Source organism: Fukomys damarensis, unplaced genomic scaffold (assembly GCF_012274545.1).
Source record: "Fukomys damarensis isolate Sample0158 unplaced genomic scaffold, DMR_v1.0_HiC HiC_scaffold_35, whole genome shotgun sequence".
Classification (NCBI taxonomy): Eukaryota; Metazoa; Chordata; class Mammalia; order Rodentia; family Bathyergidae; genus Fukomys; species Fukomys damarensis.
The window spans coordinates 29,592,813-29,620,582 of record NW_022900947.1 but is presented as its reverse complement, the minus strand read 5'-3'; the positions used below and the strand labels follow the sequence as shown (position 1 = coordinate 29,620,582).

Genomic DNA, 27,770 nt, shown 5'->3' with positions numbered 1-27,770 from the left:
CTGTTATCCATTGGCTCAGTGGAATCTTTTTCTTTCATACAACTTTAACAAGGAACTTATCCAATGACACATGCTTTTGCCTCCTTTTGAGGATTTCAGGGAAATGTGACATTGCATTGTTGTTGAACAGATTCATCACTTGTACTGCTATAACCTTATTTGGGTGGTGCTTTCCTACACAATTTTGCACTGTTTCCTAAATCTTCCACCTCTCCCTAATCTTATTTGAAGTGAGGGATTCCTCTGTCTTTTTCTCTTCCTCTTCCAGAGACTGGATCTCCTCCATAACCTCTTGGTGTTGGAGACTCACAGTCCTGCAGCCAGAGAAGAAGAACCATTGGCTCAATGGTGATCACATGACGTTTGGTGTAATGTACTACTCATATTGTAAGACATTGCTCATTTATTAAGTTAAAATTTATTAGAAATGTCTGTTCATTTTGCAAAACATTCATGGAACAAATTACTCACAATCTAGGGTTTTAATGTGTTTTTATTGCCAGTTGTCCATTTCTCTGTGGTGAGTAGCAGTGAATTCCTCATAGTGAGCAGGGCCTGTGAGCTTATCTTTGAAGGATACAGGAAAGGAGGAAATTATGGGGGTTACTTATGGCTGCTCATGGAGGTAAAAGGGAGGACAGAATGCCCAGCGAGAGAATGAATGTTAGCCACCAAGAGAGGAAAGTGGGTCACACCCTTGGCTCCACAGAAGAATGAGACCAGTAGGCAATGGGAGCCAGCCTGTTTTAAGATCTTTTAAGGCAAGGCACAGATAGATAATCTGCTTTTCTCTCTTTCCTCCTCCCATGTCCTCTCAGGTGATTCACATCAAAATATAAAAACAATTTCTGGGTTCCTAACAGCAATTAGCAAAGAAGAGAGAATGCCACGAAAATCTGGAACTACTCATCTAGCCACAGCCATTGCTTTCCAAAGGGACCTTCATGGGTGAGCCATAGAACAGCTGTTCCTGAATGCACCATTTCCATATTCTCTCTGTCCTTTGCCCTGAGCAGGCCCAGAGGAGTTGAATATGTGTGTAGACTTTCATATCCTCACTTGAGTGGCTTTTGGTGCAGGGAGGGAAGCGAGATCTGGCTTAGGGTAGAAGTGGGGATCTGGCCTTAGACTTAGCTAGGCTGACACTTGTTTTGTAACCTATGGGCAAATGTCTGAAAATTTCTAGGCCACAGGAGTCTTGTCTGTAATAAAGGGCTGTTGGATGAAGGCTAATTTCACCACAAATACAACCACAGCTAAGGTTTACAGAGTAGATACTAAAAGCCTGACCTCTTGCTAATCCCTTCATATAGATACAACTTATTTATTTAAAATTCACAATAACCCAATATTAATGAAATTCACTGAAGCCTTTTTAAAAATCCTCTTCAAAGTTCCCTGTATTAGTTCTCTATTGCTGTGCAACAAACTACATCAAATCTCAGTATCTTAAAATAATAATACCAATGCATAGTCTTACAGTTTCTGTGGATCAGGAATTCTGGAGCAGTTTGGCTGAGTGGCTCTGGCTTGAAATCTTTTTTTAAATTTGCTGAGGCCACAGACAACTTTGACTGGGGTTTGAGGATCATTTTCAACATGGTAGGTTAGCAATGACTCTTAGCTGGAAGCCTCATTCATCGCCACCTCATTATAGGAATATCCACAAGAGTACTTGAATTTCCTCGCAACATAGCAGCTGGCTTCTTCCAGAGTGAGTGATCCAAATGACAGTAACACAGAAGCCCCAGGGTCTTTTAGGACTTACCTTGTGAACTAATACCCCAGCATTTCTACATTGTGCTGTAGTTATCTTGGTGTTATGGTTTGCATCTAGATGTTCACCCAAAACCTCACGCCATCATAGGGCTTTTTCAGAGGTGGCTGAATCTCGAATGTGTGAGACTGGGGATAAGGGGGTGTGATTACTACATCAATCCACTGATTGGTCTGGTATCACCCTAATCCCAGTTGCCTGGATAAGATAAAAGGGCAGAAAGATGCTGTAAGGTCCCTTGTTGCTTTGCTACCTTTAGTCTGCCATGAACTGTTGCCCCTCTGCCATGTGCCACCTGCCTTGGAGCTGGCTAATCATAGTCTGACCTTCTACAAACTGTGAGCTAAAAAAATCCCCTTTCTCTTTTTAAGTTTGAGTGTTGGGCATTTTGTCTCCCCCGCAGGAAAAGTAACTAAGATGGAAATTTGGTACCAGAGAAGTGGTGTCATTGTTGTGACTATACCTGTCTTGTAACTAGGAGCCTTTGGAAATAGCTTGTGGGAAGAGTTTGGAAAGGCTTAGAGATGCTGGCTGAAAAAGCAGAGCTGGAACACCTTAGGCTGTACTTGATGGGAGATTCTGGTCAGAGCTCAGAAGACCTGAAGGCTGATAGAAATCCTGCCAGTAAAGACCAGGCTCAGGAGGTTTCTTCTGGAAAGAACTACATTGGCTGTTGGACTGCAGACGATGTGTGTAATACCTTGGCAGAAAGTTTGTCTGCATTTTTCTCCTGTTCAGATACTTTGCCTGAGACTGAGACTAAGGGCAGTGGATTAGTTAATCTGGCAGAAGAAATTTCAAGGCTGTCTAATGTTGAGGCAGTGGCATGGCTACTTTTGGGGGCTTTTAGCCAGATTTATGCTGAGAATCAAGAACAAAGAGTCCAGTAGAATGATTTGAAACATATTAAGTTTGGTCATAAAGGAAACTCCAGTAAACTTGCTGTCTGAAAATATAGAACAGAGGAGATCTTGATTACTGAGAAGGAACAGAATAGAAAACATGGCCTGAGGGTATCACGAGAAGCAGGAGGACTCTACTTTTTGCAGCCTCAAAATTTCAAGAGTGAAAAACTTTGCTTTGAGAAGGAAGCCCCAGAGCACCAAGTTCCACAAAGATGGTGACTTAGGGAAATGGTTCCTCAGGATTTGGTTCATAGGCACTGAACCCCTACAGCCAAGAGAGAAGGAAGCCTGGCTACTGCTCCAGCTGGCAGCAGACCTTGGCATTATTCACGTGGTGCTGGTTTTAGGCACATGAAGAATGCAAGAGTTGTGGAGTCAGGAAGGGTTCCACCCAGATTTCAGAAGAAGGCCTGGAAGGCCAGGCAGGGCACTCCTGAGAGGGCAGTTGTGAAGCTATGAGTGTGAGGCTAAAGGTGCAGTGGAGACCCCAGAAGTTTGGAGAGGCCAGAAACAAGGATTGTCCAAGGAAAACTGCAAAGAGGGAGCAGAGCCAGCCCCAGAGAGAAACCAAGGGAGCTACAACCACCAGCTGTGTCACAGGGGTGGAGCCACCCAAGCCCTTTGGAGTTTATAATTTGCCACAGATTTCCTGGGATGCTGAAAGTAGAACTGTGGCCTTTAATGTTTACCCTGATGGAATTTGGACTTGCTTTTGTCTCATTTGTTTAGATCCCCCTGTTTGTAACTTTTGGAATGGAAATGTCTGTTTTGTGCCATTGAATGTTGGATATGTTTAGCTTTCTTTTCATGCATACAGGAGTTTGTAGCTTAAGAGTTTTACTTAAATCTCAGAGGTGATTTTGGACTTGCAATTTTCAGCAATGCTGAATCTGTTAGGACTTTGGCAACTCTTAGAGATGGACTAAATGCCTTTTGCATAAAGGGATGTTCATGACTCTTTGGGGGTCCAGGGGAGGAATGTTATGGTTTGTGCCTAGATGTCCCCCAAAGCATCGTGGGGTTAGGGTTTTTCAGAGGTGGCTGAATCTAGAGTGTGTGATGCTGAGATTAGGGTGGTGTCAAACAAATCAGTAGACTGACTGAGTAATCACACACCCTAATCCCAGTAGTTTAGTTAAGATAAAAGGGGCAGCAAGATGCTGTTAAAGTCCTTTGTTACTTTACTATCTTTGGTCTGGTATGAACTGTTGCCCCTCTGCCAGGTGCTACCCTGCCTTAGAGCCAGCCAATTATGGACTGAAGCCTCTACAAATTCTGTGCCAAGCAAACCTTTCCCTTTTCACTTTTGGTGTTGAGTGTTTTGTCTCCACAATGAGTGAAGTAACTAAGACATTCATTGTAGAGAGGACACCCAAAGGCATGAATACCATGTGAAGGTCTTTGGTGGCCATCTTTGAAGATATGTACTACATCTTCCCCCTTTATTCCTAATACATTACTGTGTTTTACTTTTAATAGTACTTATCTAAAATTACTTTAATTTTTTGTTTGAGAACAATTTCATCCTCAGTAGAAGGTGAAATTCCTAAAAGCAGGAATTTCAGCTTCTTATTACTATACCTACACAACAATAAAACTCCTGGAACAGTGCCAGGTATATAGTTGATGCTCAGTATTAAGTATGAGATAGATATTATACCAGTTATACCAGTACATAGAAACAGAGGCTCAGAGAAGATAAGGTGCCTGATGTTACATAGATAGTAAGTAGTAGAGCTGGGATCAACTTATACATAGAGACTGACACAGTGTATTCAGGTCCCATTTAAGGACTCCAGTGCTGTTATTATGCAGGCGGAATGATGCTTGGATGCGGAGAGCAGGACAGATTGAAGAAGGAGGAGGCGGGGAGTTCCTGGGCAATTGGGCAATACTAGGAGGAAGTGTATGAATGTCTGTGTGTGCATGTACTTGTGGTTAAGATGGGTGTGTGTGGGGGGGTTGTCCTGCAGTTGGATTATTAAAGGAGAGAGAATGTACTTTGGACAGTTGTCTTGACTTAGACCTGGAGATCATACTTTGATCTGAGTGTTACTCACCTCTACATTCTTTGAAAAATGTCTCTCCAAGGAATTACCTAATTAAAACAACTAAATAAAATTTCCTTTAGAACTCCTACATCAATTTAAGTTGTTATTTGACTAGCAAGCATATTGTTGAATTATACATGGATTGCTAACTAGGTTATGTTTGTGGGAATTATCCATTTTCTGGATTATTTGCCAGCAAAAGAAAAGTACTGTCAGTTGGCCACCCACTCTCCATTCTCCTTCCCAGCCTCCTGAGGGAGGGGCCCTGGTATTCATCAAAACACAATAGGGTCCTCTTAGAACAATGCCTTACCCACCCACTCTCCTGGCTGGGGAGCTGGAAATTTGGGAGGCATGGAGGGAAATGTTATGAAGTGCCTTCCTTGCTCTGTCTCCTCTGGGCCATTCTGGGTGTTGAGTTTTGGAACTAGGAGCGTTGTCTGTGCAGGAAGGAGTGTGGATCTTTGAGTGAGACCAGGATGAGTGATATGCAGGAGAAGGCCACCAAAGTTGGTGTGAAGGCTGGCTCTGATCTTGCCTCAGAGGAAAGGTGATGATGGACCCAAATTTCTACAAGGCTCCACACCATTTACCTATGCAGGGAAACAGAGACAGTCTATGCAGGAAGTCTACTCAGGAAACAAGAAAGTTTGCATCTAATTGGAAGCACCATCAGTGACCTGTGGGTGGCTGTGGTTAGCTGGACTGAGACCAGACCTAGCTGACAGATGGAAATAACTGCGTGAAGTTGGTGATTTGGGTAAGAATTTATCTTCACCAATGGTATCTAGATGGTGACTAAAGAGCCATGTGTCAAGGATTTGCAACCTTAATTCCACCTGCTTATTTTCCATGTGCTTACATGTTAGGCTGACATCTATGTGAGGAGCATTCTCCTAGGGCTCCACCTTTCCTTTTCCGTGACTCTCTTGTGAGGGGCCATAGCACAGTGGTAAAGAAGAGCATAGCCTCAGTTAGTCAACTTCACTTTGTGCCGTGGCTCCGGCACTCACTAGTTATGTGACCTTATGCAAATTACTTAAGTTCTCTGTGCCTCCATTTCCTTTACTGTAGAATGGGCACAATAGCACCATATGGGTTTAAAAAAAAAAAACTCGCAGAGCAGTTGTACAACAGTGAATGGGGTAATACATGTAAAGCTCTTAGCCCACTGTTTTATTCCAGAATTCGTTTTATAAACATAGATCAAACAATACATACTGCTATGTGTCAAGGTGAAGGACACTGAGTTCTGGCTCTCATGAAACTTATATGCCAGTATGTGTGGGGTGGTAGACAAAACAATGCCTACCCAAAGTTGTTCACATTCTCATTCCTGAAACCTGCGAATATTTGAGGTTATGTGACAGGGAGAGATTAAGATTGTAGATGGAAACAAAGTTTTAAATCAGCTGATTTTGAAATAGAAATATTAGCTTGGTTTGTCAAGGTGGGCCCATGTAATTACATCCTAAAGGGTAGAAAAGGAACCAGAAGAGTATTAGGGTGATTCTGTGATGCTATGGGAGAAGAATCTGAGCTGCTCTCACTGACTTGGAAGATAGAAAGAGAATGCAAACCAAGGCATGCAGAATTTCTTGCTACAAGATGAAAAAGACAATGGAATGAACTGTCCCCTAGAGCCTTTAGAAGGAACATAGCAGGATGGAAATATCAACTTTCATTCAATTAAATTCATTTCAGACTTCTGATCGCCAGATCTGTAAGATAATAAATTCCTGTTTGGCCACTACATTTTGTGGTAATTTATCATAATAGCAATAAGAAACTAATACTAATGCAGATAAGAACTAAGTGAACAAATGAATGTACTATATAATTTCAGGTACTGATAAGTACGAAGAAGAAAAAGAAGCAGGATAAGGAGACAGAGAATGATGAAGGAAGGCTCCTTCAGATGGTCAGGGAAGGCAGTCTTGGGAGATGACACTGGAGAAGGCATTTGAATGACATGAGAAGGCAAGCCGTGGATCTGCATTCCAGAAAGAGAAATGGAGCCCTTCAGAGGGTAAGAGCTTGGAAAGATGAAGATGATTGGGAGGTCAGTGTGGTTAATCCACGGTGGGCAAGGGAAGGCGCAGTGAGAGGTAAGACCAGACAATACAGAGGTCAGAATCTATAACCTTGAAGTTTGGACTTTATTCACAATCCAACAGAAAGCCATTGGCAGTTCCCCTCCCATGGAAGAGAAACAGGATGAATTTACATGTTACAAAGCTCACTTAGGCTGCTGTGAAGGGAGAAGATTGGAAGAGATTAACAGTGGATGTAGCAAGCCAAGTTAGGATACTACGGAAAAGGCAGATCAACTCAGTGGGTGATAACAGGTGGTGAGAAGGAATTGCTATCTAACATATCTTGGTGGTTGGAGATGGCTAGACTTTGTGACAGCTTGGATATGGGCTGGACAGAAGGAAGGAAATCAAAGATGCCTTCTAAATTTGGGCTAGAACTAGAGATTGTTATTAGTATAGAATACGGTTACATGGTGGTCTACAATTTCCCATCTCTGCTTCTATGCTCAGGATATTTCCTCCACCTGGGACTTCCTCCTCTCCCTCTACTGCCAAGGATTAAGTTCATATCCATCCCGGAAGGCCCCTGCTTCCAGTATTAGGAGAGCTGTCTTCTTTTAAGTCTCTTTAAGTAGTACTTTATCTCCTCTCCTAGAGGGTAATCATTTTGAAGGCAGGGATGTTCACTGTTGTTCTTGGACCCCCTGCTGCACAATGACTCACACATAGAAGGCAGCCCAAGCCTGACTGTTGAAAAGAATTGAATGTTATGGAGACAATGAGTGGAGAAATTGAACGAGGTATTTTTTAAGCCTAGTTTGTGCTAAAAAGTTTAGGATTCATTTCATTGCAGGTTGGTTGTCCCCAGCACTAGAAGGTTTCTAAGTTGCCTACTTCTTCACTTGATTGCAGAGGGTGTGAAGAATGCAATCTACCTACAGTGTTAGCCCAAGGGAAGAAGGAAATATTGGACTTATGAATGCATACAAAGATAGTCTCTCATGCTAAATATAAATGGTTTTGGATTGCGTGCACTTTTATACCGGCCATTCTTTCCTTCTGTTCCCTTCTCTCTCTGGTAAGGACAACTTTACAATAGGTTAAATACAGGATAAGATGGTAGCATGCCAGTACTACCTTTAATTATTCTACATTTATGGTATGAGAGTCTCACGTATATTATATATTTAATAACAATTTTGGAACCATATACATATATCTCTCTCCAATGAGCTGTATATTGCATAAGGATACATACATTTAAGAAAAACTGGTGCTCTTAGCAATAACCTGTATTTTAACTTTTGCCATATTAAAAGTAATTCCACAAAATGGCTAAAAAAACAACTGCTTATTCAACTTTCATGTCCGCAGTGTGGAATTTGAGTGGTAATCCCCGGGCTGTTCTAGTCTGGGTTGGCCTCCCTGACCAATTCACTATATATCCATGATCAGCAGGTAGGTTGGTTGGGGCTGAACCATTTGGATAGCTCAGAAGAGGTGACAGGGTAAACTGAGTCACTCTCCATAAAGTCTGTCTCCTCATTTATCTAGTTCAGTCTTCTTTGTACGATGGTTTCAGAATTCTACAAAGGAGCAGGGTGTTATGCAACATCTCTTGATGTCCTTAGTTTGGACTTTTCAACATAGTTTTTGCCACTTTATGTTGCACAATGCAAGTGACAAGTCCGGCCCAAATTCAAGGGATGGCTAAATTGCCTCTTGTTAAGGGGATGAAAAGAGGCAAAATTGCATTGCATATGCTGTAGATACAGGGAGGAGTGAAGAATGGAGGCCATTTTTGCAATATGTCACAATCAGTTAGGGCTCTTTTGGCTTAAGTAACAGAAAATCCAATTCTTTTTTTTTTTTTTGGTACCAAGGATTGAACTCAGGTCCTTGTGCTTGCAAGGCAGGCGGTGGAACCACTGAGCTAAATCCCCGGCCCAGAAAATCTAATTCTAAGTTGTTTAAGCAATAAAGATGCATGAACTTACACCATAAGAAATTTGGAAGAAAAATTATTCCAGGGTTATCTTAGCTGCTCTCTCAGGGCTCTAGGTTTTCTTTTATTCAGCTTTCCATTCTGTCATTTCCAACACAGAGGTTTAACGGGATATCCATGAGGATTTCAGACTTGACTAATATGACAAAGTCCAGAAGAGAAAAATAGAATGTTTCTGTCTTGTGTCGTACTTTACAAGTGAGGAAAATCTACCCAAGGGACGTTGCAGTATTCCCTATGAAACCATGTGCTGTGCCTGAGCATAAATGAATTTAAAGCTTTGACCATAAACTACATACTACCTGCTTTTGAAATAGGAAGGTGGCAGTGGGGGTGGTGAGATATGCGTGTATTTCCCTCAAGAATAGATCCTTTCCAAATGGTAAGGGGGCTAAGAGATGGAGTGGGGAGGGAAGGGAGAGAAAAGGGAAATGAAAAGAATTAAGATATGCTGTGTACACGTACCAACTCCCCATGATGAATGCAGTTATCGTGTACTGCAAGCATGTATTAGTAACACATTTAAAATTTTTTTCCTTTTGGTATTGGGGCTTGAACTCAGGACCTTATGCCTGTGAGGCAGGCAGCAGAGCTACTGGGCTAAATCCCCAGCCCACAAATTTTTAAATTTTAAAAAAGAGACATGACAGGAAGCCAGACGATAAACATTTAGAGACAGGGAAAAGCCTAAAAGGAAAAAGGACGGGGACAGAATGGGTTAAAGGGGATGAGTATTGTTAAGATATGTTATATACATTGTACCAATACACCAAATTGAAACTCATTATTGCGTATTACTAATATGCACAAGTAAAATTACATGAATATTTATGAAAAAGAAATAGAGCAGATTAGGAATGTTAAGTAAAACGCCAAGTCTCTTTGCCCAAGATAGTAGTGTTTGTTCCTACCAAATGATGTTCCTACCATTTGCAGTGATTTCTATAATAATGATAATAACAATCATAACAATAAACAGAAAACCCAGTAATAATAGATGGCAAACATCTTTTCAAATGTAACACTAATTCATTTGGTAAACGATGATGTGGGTCAAATAATTTGAAGAACTATAAGTTAAAACAAATACTTTCTAAAAAGCTCATGATGTTTGTTATTTGGCTACTTACATTTGTTGTTTGAGTGATGTGATAGAAAGTATATTTCCTTAAATCTTAGAAATTATTCTGAGGGCTGAGTTTCACTTCTTAGTCAAAAAAGAGCAAAGAGATGAAAACCCAGGCAGCAGCTAGGAAGCTTTAAAGCTTTTGCTTATAGAGTACATTTGCTCTTAATTAAACCTCACCAAATCTATTAGCCTTGTGTTTAAAAACTGATCTGCAGTAATACATGTGGCAATGGAAAAGCACCTCTTCTTTAACTTTTCTCCATAAACACAGCATCTTGTGAAAAGGCTCTCACTGTGTCAACTTCATGAAGACGAAGGAAAACTCTGAGTCAACCTGCAGCTAGGGCTGGAGAAACTATTTTGCCAGCAAAGAAAGTGCAAAATTTAAAAAGTGACTTCTGACCATGCTTTGGGAAAGACCCAACTAGGTAAAGTCAAAGTAAACAGAGTTTAAATAATAAAAAAGAAGTTGTTTCCCGGGAAGGCAAATTTGGATGTTGCATTGTTCTGCAGCTTCCTGCCACATAGGATTTATTTGACTATGTCTGCCTGTATTAAACTGCTTGCAGTTCAAAAGCTTTTCATCTTTCTATCACTGTTACAGTGAAATCAGCCAGCACAATTAGTAGGTTCCACACTCTCGAGTTGTAGATCTTCTGATAGGATTCTGTCTCCAGCACACATACGAGTATGGGGGGTAGACTGGGGTTAGTCATCAATCCTTTTACCTACAATAATTTAAATATCTATGACAGGACTTTAAAAAGCAAATCACAATGACTTTAGAAAGGAATGGACAGCAATGGTGATTGGTCACTGTTCAAATGATGGTGATACAAATATAAATTGAAAGTACTGCTGACTTAAAAAATAGGTCATTTTCTGAGTTGGCTTTTGCAGGGTTGATTAAGGTCACACATCAACTCACGATGTTGGCTGGGGGAGGTACTTGGGATAAATTTCACTTAAGAGTTTTGAGTATCTTATAAAAACCCGAAAAATGATTCTAAGAAGCATAAAACCATTTGTACACCTCCCCTCACCTCCTCCCAATATTATAATGGAGGAAAACCTGGAGGAGCAGCCCCCAGACTTCTAGCTGCGATTATGTACGAGGTGGTTACTGATGCAGGGATTCCCCTGTGTGAAGTTTTTAGCAGAGTTCCTCACCCTGATTGCCTGCAGAGGCAGAAGGGGAAGACCCTTCATTGCTTGCTGCATAGCAACTTGGGTGTGGTCGTATGAACTAGGCTTCAACACTACTGCTGTTACCCAGGCCTTCAAAACTTAGGTAGATGGCACAGGACCTGCCCTAAGTGAGGCCAGCAAAGCATGGAGGGTGAAAAGTTGAAAGAGTCATCCATTCTCAGAGTTCTTCAATTGCTGATTCACACTTGTACCTTCCTGGGGATGAGTGCTCCTTAAGTTATTGTGCCCTAGGTTGTTGGTTTGCCACCGTGGTCTGATGCTTAGAAAAGAACAAGCAGATCCTCGCAATGTGGAGGTGGTGGAGGTGGCGGCAGCAGAGTGGTGGTAGTGCTAGTGCTAGTGACAGCAAAAACAGTGTCAGTGGTGGAAAGAGCTACAGGAGCTCCAATGGTAGTACCTTTGTATTAGTCATCTTTCTGTTGCTGGGACAAAATGCTTGGCATACACTACTTAAATGCGGAAAGGTTTATTTTAGCTCATGGCTTCAGTCTGCGGTTGGCTGGCTTCATTGCAGAGACACCACGGAAGAAGGGGATGGTGGAGGAAAGCTGCTCACCTCATGGCAACCGGGAAGCAGAAGAGCAAAGAAGGACTGAAGAGAAAAGAAAGGAGTCAGGCCCAAGAATACAGTCTTCTGTACAGTATTCTGTATTCTGTATTCAGGTCATATGCCTGGTAGTGTACTTTGCCTGGTTCCTCCTAATAGCTCACTCAGTTATGGCCTCACCAGTGGGTTATCCATTGAGAAGGTCAGCAAGCCCATGACCTGAGCACCTTCCAAAAGCTCCGCTTCTTAACACACGGGCTTTTCGGGGCACGTTTTGGCTCTGGTTCCTATGGGAAAAGTCTTTGGTCCTTCTGCCTTCATTTCGGTTAACTGCTCCATAAGCCTCGCAACAAGTTCTTTTTCTACCTAAGTGAATCAGAATTGGTTTGTGCTGTTTGCAGCCGAGAAATCTAACTAATACAGTGGGATTTTGGGCCATCTCTATTTTATTCTCCTTTAGCCTTTTTTTTGGTGTGTTTTCACTTTACACATATTTATAGGCAGATTGTTTTTTACGTAAGGCCGAATATTTTTGTCAATGTGTTTTGTCATCAAGTAGATCAAAATCTGCAGGGTGGGTTCCAGACTCAGCCAATTCACCCACCTTTCAGTGACGTCAAAATCAAGGATCTGGTTTCGTTTCATTTCTCCACTGCTCCGTCACTGATTTTGGCTTTATTCTGAGGTAACAGACTGATGATAGCAATTCTAACACAGAAATAACAATATCTAAAGAAAATGAAAAAGGGGCCGGGGATTTGGCTCAGGGGTTCAGTGGCCTGCCTTGCAAGCGCAAGGACCCAAATTCAATCCCTGGTACCAAAAAAAGAAAAGAAAAAAAAAAAAAGAAAAAGAAAAAGGATCTCTTTCTGTGGTGCTCTTAAGAACAAGGAAGAATTTTTCTAACAGCGTTGTCTTAGACATTTTCTTGTCACTGAAACTCAATGCCCGACACTCATAATTTAAAGGGGGAAAGGTTTATTTTCAGTCCTTGCATGGTTAGCTGGCTCCAGGTATACGCAGTGCGGTGTAAGAGCCTGGGTAAAGGAGAGCTGCTTGTGTCACAGCCCTTCCAGGCTAGGCCCCCACTGACTCATTTCTCCTGACAAGACCCCACCTTCTAACAGCACATTTAACCATAAACTTAGTGGGCTAATCCACTCTGCACTCGCGTCCTCTACTCCATGAGTCTCTAACTTTGTCATGGCTCCCACCACCATGGGGATAAGGCTTTTAGACTTCTCCCAGGGTGTCTGCCCTGCGTTGGCCTTAAGCGCCCCCGAGATTCAAATTGGAATGGCATGAAAGAAGCACATAAGATACAGTGACCGCACTGGGTAGAGCTGTAGAGTATAGCGCTCCACAATCCATTCACTTCCCCAAATCCCTGCCTATGTGTGCACGGGGCTTTAGGGGATGTCTAACTATAAACCACAACACAGCCACACTAAATCCCCCTCTAACTTTATTGGCCCAAGTCATATTTGTAGCATAACTATAGCCTGGCCTGACTCCTGACATAAGCAGAGGGATTCTCCCATGTATAAACCAATCACTCCTACAGATGAGATTAGTTCTTCCCAAGGAGCATGATCTATGTGGAGGAAAAAAGTACAGTATCTTAATAACACTGAGGTTCTCTTAGAAACCAGAAGACTGGGACAGAGGCTAGTCAAATTTCAGCGTCCATGATTTATTTTGCTTGTTTGATGAGTGTTTTTGCTCACTCTTGGGTTTGTGGCTATTAGCCTAGGTGCTGATGTATATAACTGGCTGTCTCAGGCAAACGTTAATCCCATCTTTTGAAACAAATTTAAAAATGGTGGCTATAACATATTACAATAGTACAGCGGTTGTGAAAAACAGTATGGTGGTTCCCCAAAAAATTCAAGACAGAATTATCATATAACCTGGCAGTTCCACTCTGGGTATATACCTAAATGAATTGAAAGCATAGATTTGAATATTCAATTATAATAGCATTATGCACAACAGCCAAAAGGCAGAAGTAACTACAGTGTCCACTGGCCGATGAATAGAAAAACAACATGTGGGGATGTACACATAATGGAATATTGTTCAGCCTAAAGAACCCCAGAGATCCTGCCATATTCCACAACCTGAACGAGCCTTGAAGATAGTATGAGAAGTGAAATAAGCTAATCACAAAAGTTGTTATTCCACTTCTATGAGGTCCTCACACTAGTCAGTGTATGTATTTATATACATCTTATTGGTTCTGCTACTCTGGAGAACCCTAATACACTCATGCTTGTCAAAAGTATTATATATTTAAAATTTTTTTTGCATAATTGAACAAACACTCCCCTATGTTTGTTACCAGAGGGCATGGACAACCTGATGACTCAAAGTTGTAATCACGGCATCCCCATATCAAATACACGTCAGCAGGATGGATGGAAGTTGCACAGGACTAGATGAGGCTATTTGTGGGTCTGGAACTTTCCCCTTGGTCTACAATTCCCTCCTATGCTTTGGTACTTGGCTTATTCCTTATAAAGTGACATGGAACAGTGGCTGTTACCAGCTTTTGTTTTTACTATCTTAAAGTGAAATGTATCTTCCCCTTCATACTATTTCTTGGGGAATAATCATCCTCTCCTCCTCTTTCCAGTTGTAGACTGCTGAGTTTAGAGGAAACTGAGTACACTGGTGTTCTAGGGCTTCTGTAACAATGGAAAATAGATTACTCCTTTTGGAGGCTGTGGGGAAAACTCATTCTATGTCTCTCTCCCAGTTTTGAGGGCTGCTCAAACTCTTTTGTATTCCTTGGTTTGTAAATGCATCTCTCCAATCTCTGCCTGTATCTTCACACCACTTTCTCCTGTTTATCTTCTGCCTTTATCTTCTAAGAACAGTGCCATTTCATTTAGGGTCCACTCTAATTCAGAATGATTGCATCTCTTGATCTTAAACTTAACTACATCTGCTAAGATTCTTTTTCCAGACAAGGTCACTTTCCTAGATTCCAGGTGGATGTAGCTTTGGGGGTCATGTTCAACCCAGTGCCCTGACCCTCTGGATCTAGCTTCTTCCTCTCCTTTCCTTCTGCCAGTGAGCCTGCTTCCCAATGGCATATTCTGCCCTAATGCTTCTGGGTGGATGTACAGGGCCTTGCCCTCCATCAGAAAGTTTTGCTTCCTGGGAATCCATGTGACAGGAAAGAAAATTCTGTCTCATTCCCCATTCGGCATTGGAAACCCACTCACCTGCACGATATAAAGTCTCATTCTTGAATATCAGCTTTGTTAAGAAAAGTGATAGTTTGATCTCCCATCTACCATATTCTCTGGTCTTTCTTCCTTTTTTCTTTTTTTCTTTTTTTTGGGTCAATTAGGTGAGAATTCCAGAATGGCAGAAAGGCATCTTTTTCTTGTTTTGGCTATCTTGAGAATTCAATAAATATTACTGCAGGCTCAGCTCAAATGTCAGTAACATTCCTAAATATTTCTCCCACTCTTAGAGGCAGAATTAAACACATCTTGATTTCCACACCGCTTCACATTATTGTTTTTTCTGCTATTACTTTTTCCCCATTACACTACAGCTGCCCAAAGGGCATCTTCTGTTTTGAATCCACGAAATGATACTACCATTCTGAAGACCACCAATAAACTAAAACATCTAAAAAAAAAAAGAAAAGAAAAAAAGAAAGACAGTGCAGGATGCATGTTTAAACACCACGCCTCCATTACTCCGTCAGGCTTTAGATTTCATTGCCATCTTTGTTTTCTTGTGTATTATGGGTTATGGATAAGAAAACAAACCATCTTTACTGGAAGTGGGAGCCAAGATATCTTGTATGTTTTATTAAAATGATTTATGGGTTTGGCTACTAAGAGAAGATAGTTTTGTATACTGTTTTATACATCTTACAAGTGAGAATTTTTATTTTTCACTTTTAAAAGGTTAAGAAATAAGACAAGAGAGGTTAAGAAATAGAAAAGTACATACGAAGAATTTTTTAAAAACTTTAACTTTTAAATACATTTTATTATACCCCATTCCCTCCTCAAGCCCTCTCCCTTCACGATGTACAAAAGCATCGTTTCCATTTTTTCCTTCTATTTTCACTTTTTTTCTTGTCCCTTCCTTCTTTTCTCCCTCCCTTCTCACTTGTTCCCCTTCCCATTTGAACACTTTCTTCCCATTTCCTAATATCCATTATACATCTCGGTCCTTATTTCCATGTACAATTTCTTTTTTTGTTTTTTTTGACAGAGTCTCCCTATGTAGTTGAGACTGATCTGGAACTCACTATGTAGCCCAGGCTGGTCTTGAACTCACAGCAATCCTCCTGCCTCAGCCTCCTGAGTGCTGGGATTAGGCATGCTGCACCATGCCTGGCTCCACATACAGTTTCTTACACCAGAGAAACAATGTGGTATTTAAAAGCGTGTCCAATTTATTTCACTAAATATGATCTCAAGGTCCATCCAGTTAGCTATAAATGTCCTAATAATAATAAAAATGCCTTTATTTATCTATAAATGAAGCCCATCTTTCTTTATGACAGAGTAGTACTCCCTTGATAAAAAAATTATATCTTCATCCACTTATCAGTTGATGAGCATTTGGGCTGTTTCCAAAATTTAGCTATCATAAACTGTGCTGCTGTAAACATGGGTGTGCATATAATTCTATAATATGATACTTTTAATTCTTTTGGGAAGATACCAAGAAAAGGTGTAGCTGGGTCAAATGGAACCTCTAGCTGTAGTTTTTTGAGAAATCTTCACATCGATTTCCCCAGTGGTTGTGCCAGTCTACGCTTCCATCAGCACTACAGAAAGGCTCCTTTTGCCCCACAGCTTCTCCAGCATTTGTTATCGGTTGATTTCATGATAGCAGCCATTCTTTGTGGAGTGAGACAGAATCTCAGTGCTGTTTTAATTTGCATCTCTTGAATGACCAGTGATGTTGAACATTTTTCCATATATTTATTGGCCATTTCTAATTGTCTGAGAAGTGTCTTTTTATTTTAGATGCCCATTTTTTCCATGGGTCTTTAAATCTGGGGAGTCTGATTTTTTTGAGTTCTTTATATATTCTAGGTAATAGTCCTTTATCTGAATAGCTGGTAAAATTTTTTTCCCACTCTGTGAGTTGTCTCTTCACTCTGTTGGTGGTTTCTCTTGCTGTGCAAAAGCTTTTCAATAAGATGAGGTCCCAGTTGTTGATTCTTTGTGTATTTCCTGTGTGGCCTGGGTTTTGTTCATGAAGTCTTTGCCTCCTCCTATGTCCTCAAGTGTTCTACCTATTTTCTCTTCCAGCAGATTTAGTATTTCTGTTTTAATATTTATATCTTTGATCCATTTTGATTTTAAGTTAGTGCATAGTGAAAGATACAGGTCTAGTTTTAATCTTTGGTAGGTAGAAAGCCAAGTTCCCAGCACCACTTATTAAAGAGGCTTTCTTCCAGTGAAGGTGTTTGTCTCTTTTGTCAAAGATAAAGTGGTTGAGTATGGCTGGAGTTGTTTCCGCATCCTGTAGTCTGTTCCACTGATCCTCAGGACTGTTCTTTTGCAAGACCATGCTGTTTTTTGTTTGTTTTTTTTTTAATCACAGTAGCTTTGTAGTATAATTTCATGTCAGGGATTGTAATACTCCCTGCCTTACTTTTGCTGCCCAAAACTGCCATTGTTATTCAAGGTTTCTTCTGGTACCAAATGAATTTTTGGATTGTTTTCTCAAGTTCTATGAGGTATGCTTTTTGGAATTTCAATTGGGACTTCATTGAATCTGTATAATAATTTTGGAAATATGGTTATTTTCACTATATTGGTTCTTCCTATCCAAGAACAAGGGATATCTTTCCATTTTCTGATATCCTCTTCAATCTCCTTTTTCAGAGTACTATAGTTTTCAATGTAGAGGTCTTTTACTTCCTTCATTAGGTTGATTCCTAGGTATTTCATTTTTTGGATGCTATTGTGAAAGGGATTGTTTCTCTAATTTCTCTCTCCATGAGTCTGTTATTTGTGTACAGGAATGCTATTGACTTTTGAGTGTTAATGTATGCCGCTATGCCACTGAATGTAGTTATCAATTCTGAAGTCTTTTGGTGGAGCTTTTGGGGTCTTCTATGTAGAGTATCATGTCATCCACAAATAATGATAATTTAACTTCTTCTTTTCCTATTCTATTCCTTTTATTTCTTTCTCTTGTCTAATTTCTCTGGCTAATATTTCCAGAACTATATTGAACAAGAGTGATGACAGTGGACATCTTTGTCTTGTTCCTGATTTTAGAGTGAAAGCTTTCAGTTTTTGTTCATTTAATATGATGTTGGCTGTTGTTTTGTCTAGTATTTAGGTCCCTCATTACAACTGCTTATGTGATTTTTCATATAGTGCTTATATGATTTTTCATGTCTCTTAATATTTGTTTTGTATAAAAGGGTGCACTATTATTTTCTCTTGGATTGTTCTCTTTACCAGGATGTCTTTCTTAATCAGTCTTGTCTTGAAATCCACTTTGTCTACAAATAGAATCACTGTCCCTCCTTTTTTCCAGTTTCCTGTTTCATAGGATTTTGTTTTCCATCCCTTGACTTTCAACCTGTGAATTTGTTTTTCAATTAAATGTGTTTCTTGTATACAGCATATTGCTGAATCTTGCTTCATCAATTCTGCTAGTCTGTTTCTTTTGATTGGTGAACTGAGACCATTAACATTGATGGTTGTAACTGATATGTACTGTTTTATCTCTGTCATGTTATTTTTCTGCTGTTGGCTTCCTTTTTTCCTTTTCCCTTTAATTTCTTGCCTTGCCTGGTGGATACATTCTGTTGGGGTCCATAAAGTCGTAATTCTTATTGTCTCTTTCTGGAATATCCTTCAAAACACTTTGGAGTTCTGGTTTAGTGATCATGAACTTCTTCAGGTGTTCTTTATCATGGAAATGTCTTATTTCTCCATCAATTTTGAAGAATAGTTTTGCAGGGTACATCAATCTGGGTTGGATGTTGTTTTCTTTTAGGGCTTGAAATACTTCGCTCCAAGCTCTCCTTGCTTTGAGTTTGTGTTGAGAAGTCTACTGTGATTCTCATGGGCTTTCCTATATAGGTGATTTGTTTCTTTTTCTCTAATAGCTTTTAATATTCTGTTTTCATGTTGAATTTCTGGAATCTTGACTGTTATATGCCTTGGGGAAGATTTTTTTCATGGCTAATTGGAGTCCTATATGCCTTACTTATCTGTATGTCCAATTATTTTTGGGAAGTTTTCTGACATCACTTCTGAGAACACGTTTTTTAATCATATGCACTATTTCCTGCTTTTTCCTGGACTCCAATCAATCTTGTGTTATTCTTCTTTGCACCATCTAGCAGCTGCTAGATTGATTTCTCATGGTCCCTTGCTATTTTTAAGAAATCTCTCTTTTCTTGATCACTAACCATGACCCTGTCTTCTATATCTGATATTCTGTCCTTGTATTGGCTCATTCTGCTATGTGCACTTTCAATGGAGTTCTTAATCTCCTGGATATTTGTTTGAATCTGTTTCGTGGACTCCATTTCTTTCCTATGCTGAGCATTCATGGTTTCTATCACATTCCTAAGCTCCTCTTTTTTTTTTAATCTTTCATTCTGGTCACCATCTCTATAATTATCTGGAAAATTATTTTGCTTTGATTTTTTTTCCTAGAGCCTCATCTACTTTGTTACTTCTGCTGTTACCACTTCAGAGAGTCCAGGTGGGTGGCTTTTGGATTGTTCTACTTCATTATCCCTGGAGTTTGCCCTTGGTGAGCTGAAAGTCTGTGGGGGTTGTATCTTATTTAAATGTCTTCTCATTTTCTTTCTTTTTTTTTAAAGTTTGATTCCTGAGTTGTTGCTTGTAAATTACTTATGGAGAATAGATTTATTGCCAGTATTCAGAACCCTTAGGAAATGACTACGTCTCCGAAGCACCTTCCAGGTGTAGCTAGCTTTTGGGTTTTGAGTCAGTTGCAGGATCCTACCTCTTCACTTTATTGGGGATGAGAAATTTCTGTCTATCTGGCTCAGCTGCTGGTCCTTTGGCCCTGACCTGTAGTTTTGTGTGGTTTTTTTTTTCTTTCTTTCTAAGACTCTTAGGCTATCTCAGTCTTGGTATACCAGGAGGAACAACTGATTAGCATAGTTATGTCACCTTGGCTAAAGTAGTACAATCAACAATAACAAAAGCATCAAATACAGCCTAGAAAATGACAGATTATAACCAGTAATATGGCTTTTTTACCCTTAGGGGAGAAGATTTAAAAGGGGTTAGGGGGTTTAACAAACAGAAATAGAAGAAGAGGATGAGGTCTGAAGCCAGGCTGGAGCACAATCTTTAGGAAACTGATGAACAAGACAGGTGGGAAAGAGAAAAGGAAAAAAAAATAAAAACAACAGAACAGAACAACAACAAAAAACTAGAAATGTTATTCAAACAATCAAGAAAAAAACTAAACAACAAGAACTAGAAAGAAGGAAAAACAGAAAGAAAAAAGATAAAAAACCCAAAAATGTCCAAGTCAAGGTATGTCTCTGCTGTCACTGTTAGGCAATGTGGGCAAACAAAATTCAGAGCCAAACTGATTAATCTTAGCAAGACAGCTGTGGCTTCACAATGGGGTAGTGGATAATGCCAGCCAACCTGCCCCATTAGTTCCTCTGAAGTTCAGGCCAGTTTCTGGCTATGAGGATAGAACTGGATTCTTTGAGCCTACAACAGTCTATGTTTCTCCTGCTGGCTTGAACTCTGTTCCTGACCTCTTGCTGACTTGAACTCAGCACCCCCACCGAAACTCCAGAGGCCACTAGATGGAATCTGCCTGCAGCTGTTCTGAGTTCCAAGCTCAGTTGGCTCCTCTCTGAGATGGCTACCAGCCAATCACTCTTTCCTGGGTGAGGTCTGAATCCAGATAACTCACCAGCCACTGTGGTCTAGTTCATCCACTGCTCTGCTCCACTGGTGCATTTCTCTGTGGAGGCCTCTGGGGTCGTCAGTAGTCATAGTGCATTTGCAGTTTTGGCCCACCATTCCATTGTGGAGAGTCCGGGCTCTGGTAGAGAGCACTGCTTGGTACCTCCCTTCTCATCATTAAAGTCTCTCTTCACTCTCCCTGAAGACTTCAGTTCTTGCCTCAGATCCTTCCCAAGTCCTGGGGACACACTTCCCTCCTCCACCTCCTCCTCCTCCTCCTCCTCTTGCTGCAATATTCCAGTGAAAGTACACCAAATCTTGGAGAAGCTCTTTCTCCGCTGCTCATCACTCTGCCATCTTCCAGGAAGTCCATACAAAGAATTTATAAAAAAGAACATAAGACCCTAACATTATCCTACTATCAAGAGTCACTGTCAACTTATCTTTTCAGTTTGTTCTCTTTAGATTCTGTGTGTGTAGTTTACTAATGATAGTATATGTGTGCATGCCAATTTTTTATTTAACATTATGTTAGTGAACATTTTCCTTTGTCACATCATTCTCTAAATTATGGTTCTTTTGGAAGGCTGTATAATATTCTTTGTTATAAATATATCAGAATTTTTTCAAGTGTTTTGCTTTCATTGGATATTAAAATTATTTTACATTTTTTATTACAATATTTTAAATAACTTTCAAAACATGTTTTCAAAAATCTATTGTACCTCTAATGTTATTTATAGCAAAGCAGAAGGGTTGACACAGTCAGAGTCCAGATAACAAAACAACATGGTAAGATATGAAGCTAGAGAAAAGTCAACAGTGGTCTGAGTGGTAGCTTCAGCCACACCCTTCCTGGGGTGGACGATCTGTAGGTAACATTTGGGTACAGGCTGATCTGCTTTTTAGCAGGACTCTGTTTCCCCAGCTAAGCAGACTAAAGTCAGAATCAACGTGGCTGTATCCAGGCATGGGTATTTATGGGTCAACGAGGCAGGCCAACACAGGAGCTGTACCCAGTGTGGTCATTGTATCTTATGTGCTTCTTTCATACCATTCAAATTTGAGTCTCAGGGGGGCGTAAGCCCAAGGCAGGAAAGACACCCTGGGAGAAGTCTAAAAGCCTTATCCCCATGGTGGTGGGAGCCATGACAAAGTGAGAGACTCATGTAGTAGAGAACGCAAACACAGAGTGGATTTAGCCGCACAGAGAAAGCAGAGCAGAGTGTGGCTGAGTTATCACACTGGCAGAGTACTGGATAAGGAGCAGCGGATGCTTTCTGCTGAAGCTATGTCAAGAGGAACAGGTGGCTGGAGGTTTTACTATGTCCCCAGTGTCATTCCTGGCTCAGCCAGGCCATGCCAGGCAGCTGCTAAGACTGCTTTCTGCTCTCCCCACTTCCTCCTGGAGCTTCATAACAAACCTCATTGACCCAAGCCACCAGAGCACATCTCTTTTCATGGCAACCTGAAAGAGCCTGATGGACGCCATGTAATATTCATATCTCCTTCACGGCATGTCTCATGTGGCATCATGGTGGTCTGCTTTTTTATAATTCTCCCTGACTGGACTCCTGGAGGCCATGGACTATGTTTAATGTTCTTAAAAAATATACCCTTAGCAGCTGGAGCAATGTAATGAGTAGTAGGTACTTACTAACTGTTTAATGAATGAATACGGAACAGAGACTGACTTGTGGCCAAAATAGCCATTGAAAAACACTGCTTGAAATGAACTTTGGGGGCTGGGATTTGCCTGCCTCACAAGCACAAGGTCCTGAATTCTATCCCCAGTACCCCAAAAAAAAAAAAAAAAAAAAAAGAAAGAAATGAACTTTTGTTTTATTTGCTATTAACAAAGAGGTGTAGACTGGGGATTTAGCTCAGTGGTTCTGCCTGGCAAGCGTAAGGTTCTGAGTTCGATCTCTGGTACCAAAAAATAAAATAAAAATAAATAAATAAAGAAAGAAGTATACAAATTTTTACTCTCAAGAATTTTATTTGAAACAATGCCTTGAAAATTTCTCTTTAATTTTGTTATAAATAAAATGCATTTCTTTAAAAAATATACTTCTTCATCAAACATTTAGAGTCCCATCTCATGTCAAACATGAGCCCTAGGATACTGCTTAGAATGAGGTCAGGGTACCTTACTAAGCTCTGTGGGCAAAGCCCATAATAAGAGAGTTCCAGGACTTGCAAAGAACCCTTTTAGTCCAGGAAAGTTGTGCCATTCACACACCAAGAAGAATAAGGACATGAAGAACAGTTTATGTACACCATAACACAAAGCCCTGTGTACCTGTGTTGCAAACGATTTTAAACAAGATATGGAGAGTTGCATAGAAAAGCACCGGCTATCCAGGGGATATGAACACCATTTAAGCAGTCGTTAGTGATGCCCTCTGTACAGCCAGTTTAATACAGCATGATGTTCAAATTTCGCACTCTTCCAAGTTTTCTAAAATGTCAAAGGTAGTGATTTACCTTTTCCTGGTAATATCTATCACACCTGTCTTAAGGCAAGGTATTATGATTAGTATTTCACATGAAACAAGAAATCACGACTTTCCCTCAAAAAGAGGCCTAGTGAATAGTACTATGACATAATAGAGTTGCTTCAGCTTACTGATGTTTTTAATAAGCTGACTGAGTTTTGTTTGGCAATGAGGAGTTGTGATATCACCATGCTATACTTGCAGGTTACATGTCAGCAATTAATTTGAAACTTTGTGACTCAAAAAGCAAAACCCTTATTTTACTATACTCAAGCTTTATAATGATAGTTACTGAGATGTCTAAGTGTTCCAAAAAATGACATTGTCAAATTTTTCCTCTATTACAAATATATTTAAAAATCATTTTCCCAGTGAATATTTAGGTGAACAGAGGAGCCTGTTCATGGTTTACATAATTAAACTGAAACAAAATTTCTCATCATTCAAACTAGCGGCCTGCTTTCAAACTTGATCACAAGTATTATTGAAGAAGACTCTGAATGTTCTAGGCATATTTTTATGTAAGTGTGCTATTTGCAGTTATTATTTGTACAAGTTGGTATTTTCTCGATCTTGTGCAAGTGAAAGTAAACACAGAAGCGAATTGGACATAAAACTGATATATACCTGCAATAGTCCCTCCTATACCAAGTTGTAAAATTTTGTATTAGTCAAAATTTCACGTTGGCTTCATCTGTCTTTCTTCTTCCAGCAATAGCATTTGAATTCTCCAATGGGACACCTTTCTGGAGCCACTGTAGTCCGTGGAGACTCTGGGTGCTATAGGACCTACTACCTTCAGTGTGTGCCACTGTCGCAGCCACAATGACATGGTCAGAGACTGGGGAGTGAGCCGGAAGGAGGTTTATTTCTGAGACCGTGCTGGGCTCTGTTGTGAAGAAGACTGCAGCTCTTAACACTGAGATAAGCACAGAGCCCCCAGGGACAGCCGTTGGCACAAGCTCATCCTGAGAGCAAGCAGACACCTTAGAGGACACTGAACTGAGAAAAGGATGGAAAGTTTTGCTGACTCCTTTTGAGCCTCTCAATCTACTGATTCCTGAATCCCCCCACCTCACTCCCTCTGAATCTGAGTAATAAATCTTTCTCTCCCCTGTCCCTTTTTCTAAAAACCCAGCCTGGGTCAGTTTGAATTGGGTTTTCTGTCAAACTCCTCATGTCACCTTCACTGGGCTGCTTAATTGACTTGTGTGCTTTAGGCCAGCTGATCCGGTACTGAAAAGAAACTCAACAAATGTTCAAATCCTTCAAACTTGGTCTCCTTGGTTAATTTAAGGACAAGCTGGTGTAAGAAAGCTGATTACAGAAGTAGTTTGTATTGATAAGACACTGCTTCTTTTTGTTATATATATATTCAGTTCCACTTAAGAATTACTTGAAAAAATGCTAATATACAAATGTTTTAAAAATAAGCACATGTGCCCCTGGGTGCAATGGCATATACCTGTAATCCCAGCATTGTGGGAGGCTGAGCTCTGGAGGATCATAGGTTCGAGCCTAGACTAGACAACTTAGTGAGACTGTCTCAAATAAAAAAATAAAAAAATAGGGCCACAGATACAGCTCAATGTGAAGGCCCTGGGTTTAATCCCTAATACTGCAAAAAACAAGCAAAACAAGAAACATAAGATCTAAAAACAAAAGTTTTACAGCCCCTGTGGCCTACAAAATAAGGTCAAGTACGTGGGTTCCAAGTCATTGCAGATCTCTGGGTGTTTGTCTGTCCTTATCCACTTTTCTGGCTTCAGGCTTTGAACTCCTCCCAGGCCAGAATTCCAGTGCTTTCTCCAACTACAACCAGTCCTTAGCTCAGAATTCTGTATCTTGCTTAGTCTGTCTAGTGCTTAGAATATAGTTCTTGGTATTTTCATTGTTTTGCAAGGGTTCATTTGAATCCCTTCACTAAAGCCTCTTGTACCCCTTCATGGGGAAGCAACCTCTCTGACTTCTGCTTAGCCATTGGCACAGTCAGACCTATGTTCTTCTGCTTTTTTTTTTTTTAATTTTAAATTGAATTTATTGGTACATTCTAGGTAGACAGTACAGTTACATTCATTACTGGGATCCTGTACCTTTACATGCCAGGTCTTGGTTCTCATTTTTTCCCCTTGTCCCCACCCTTCCTTCACCCCCTCCTCCCCTCCCCACTTTCAAACACTTTAATTCCATTTTTACATTTTCTCATATTTTTTTTTCCTTTTCCCTTATTCCCCTTTCCCTATCCTCACCGTTCCTGCACCTTTGATCCTTTTCTTCCTATTTCACATTGCTAATTGTCCCGTTAGCGTTTTGAGTACTATTTTAGTTTTTCACACCAGAGAAACTATTCGGTATTTGCACATGTGTGACTTATTTATTTCACTTAGGAGTATATCCTCAAAATGAGATCTATGTTCTTGACAGGGTGCTTGCCTTCCTTCTGCCATGTCTGAAGCCTTCAGGGCAGGGCCTACATCTTATTCTTCTTTGTATTCCTCCCACCACTCCTCTCTGACACATAGTAGATGCTCAGTGAGGATTTGTCTAAGGAAATTTCAGTGTTGGGACTTGGGGCTGCTTCTGGGCTTGTTTACTGTCCTATGCACCCCAGGCTCTTCTCCTGTAGGGTGTAAAGAAAGCTGTCTGTACTGAAGAGTAGTCTTGTTGGCATTCAGTCATCAAACACCATAAATGACCAATGTCCCACCCATTCAAGGAGTCCCAGTCTGAGGACGAACTTTTATGAGCTCTAGTTATTGGTCCAAACATAAACTGCTTGGTTTTAATGAGACCTTGGACCAAATTTAGAAATGCATAGATCAAAGTGGCTTGAAGTTCCTTCCTTATTGTGGATGTTTCCATTCTGCGTCAGTTCGTATTTCAGTTTAATGGTTTCCTACTCTTTTTCCATGGTAGTATCCATGTATCATGGGAATGGAAGCTGCTTATCTAAGGAGTTTACAGGTATTTCAAAACACATTCAGCTATCAGGTGTTTGTTTTGTATCCGGCAACCCTGGGTGTGTCACCTTCTTTGAGCCTCACTCATGCCTCATGTCACCTTCATTGGGCTGCTTAATTGACTTGTGTGCTTTAGGCCAGCTGACCCAGTACTGACATCCTATATTGCTCTCCTGAATAACTAATGATAGGTAGTATACCTATAGGAATTAACCACTCCCAACTTCAGTTGGACTTGTTAGATGATGTTAAATGCTTTTAAACTGGCCTTCTCTTTTTCTGGATAGAATTTCTTGAGGATCAGGCTCCCCAGACCCCTCCTTCCTGTTTAAGAAGGACATGTCCTGTACTATAGTCAAGAGGTCCTCACCCTTGGAGCAGAACGCTTGTTTGGAAGAGCTCCTTCTGGGGTGTAATTAGCAGTGATGATCCAGTTCCTGCTGACTGATTGGGAAGGTTGTCTCTGGAAAACAACCATACAGCTAAGGAGGGAGACCACAGTGCTAGGGTTGTTGGGAAGGGTTAGGCTCAGTCCAGAAGAATGAAGTCTAAGCTCTTGTTTTTGGGACTGAATTCTGTTGTCTCAGTAGTGGAAGGAGGAAGGAAGTTGGCAAGAGCAGTAACAAAATCCTACACCCTTGGGCAAGCCTACTTTGCTGGACTATGCAGGCCAATTATAGCTTGGAGGACACTGTTTGGGACATGTGCTGACATGTTAAAAAGAGATGGCTACTCTGATTTTCCAATCTTCACTTATTTTATTTTCAAGTTAACCTTCTGTATTGATCTGGTTGTCCATTGATAGCCTTCTCTTGGTTTATCCAATTATTCTATTGTAGCAACTGGGACCCCAGAAACATCATAGGAGGTGTACAATCAAAGGACAATGTTTTCCTTTGATACTTGGAGTGTATGCATTGCTTTCAATGATTAAAACATGAAACTTTAAGTTTTGTTCTTATTCCTTTTTTATCCTTTTTGTGTTGTTTTTCCAATAATGTAGAATTACATATTTTTTAAGGAAACTGAATAAAATAGTTAAGAAAATATGATCATAAATGACTGTATGATCTCTGGAATGCATGCAGTGCTGTCTATTGCTAAGGAAGAGGTAAGAGTTTTGGAATCTGTTATGTCTGGGCTCAGCTCCTGTCCTTGGATCCTTCTAAAGTACATAGAATTATTAAGCGATTCAAAGGAAGAGTATGTGTCCAATTATCTGATTCCCAAGAACGTAGTTTATTATGCAATATGAACACTTTTAAAGGTAAAACTAAGTAGAGAGCAATTTTTTGACTATATACTATGTACTTTACAGTTGAGCATGGAGTTTGAGAAAGTAAAATTTCTAGCTCTGGCACAAATTCATAATGGTATACATGTGTAATATATATATAATGCAATATATTGAGCTCTTTCTATATATACACATAATATAGTACATTATATATCTATATCTTTATCTGTGTATCTATCTATCTGAAATGTAGATGGTGTCCTGTCCCCAGAGATCTTATTATTTTTATAAAGAAGGCAGTGGTGGGTAGCACCTCCTTTCCTTGCACACTTCCTCTTCTTGCATTTTGATCTTGATATTGGTGGTTGTCTTCCTGTATCCTCAAAGGACTTACGGTTCAGTTGATACTGAGAGTAGCTTCCACTTGTTCCTGCAGAGATCTGAAACAAGGGGCTCATTGGTCATCTGCCTCAAAAGACCCTGGACAGAGAGAAGAAGAAA

General features: G+C 40.3%; 1 long non-coding RNA gene across 1 annotated transcript; it reads left to right on the top strand.

The window, feature by feature from the left end:
• Positions 1-271: 271 nt before the first annotated feature.
• Positions 272-24,645, top strand: LOC104862874. The gene is made up of 4 exons (XR_780440.2): positions 272-387; positions 819-948; positions 6,580-6,762; positions 23,785-24,645. It is a non-coding gene; the product is annotated as an uncharacterized LOC104862874 (long non-coding RNA).
• Positions 24,646-27,770: the final 3,125 nt, after the last annotated feature.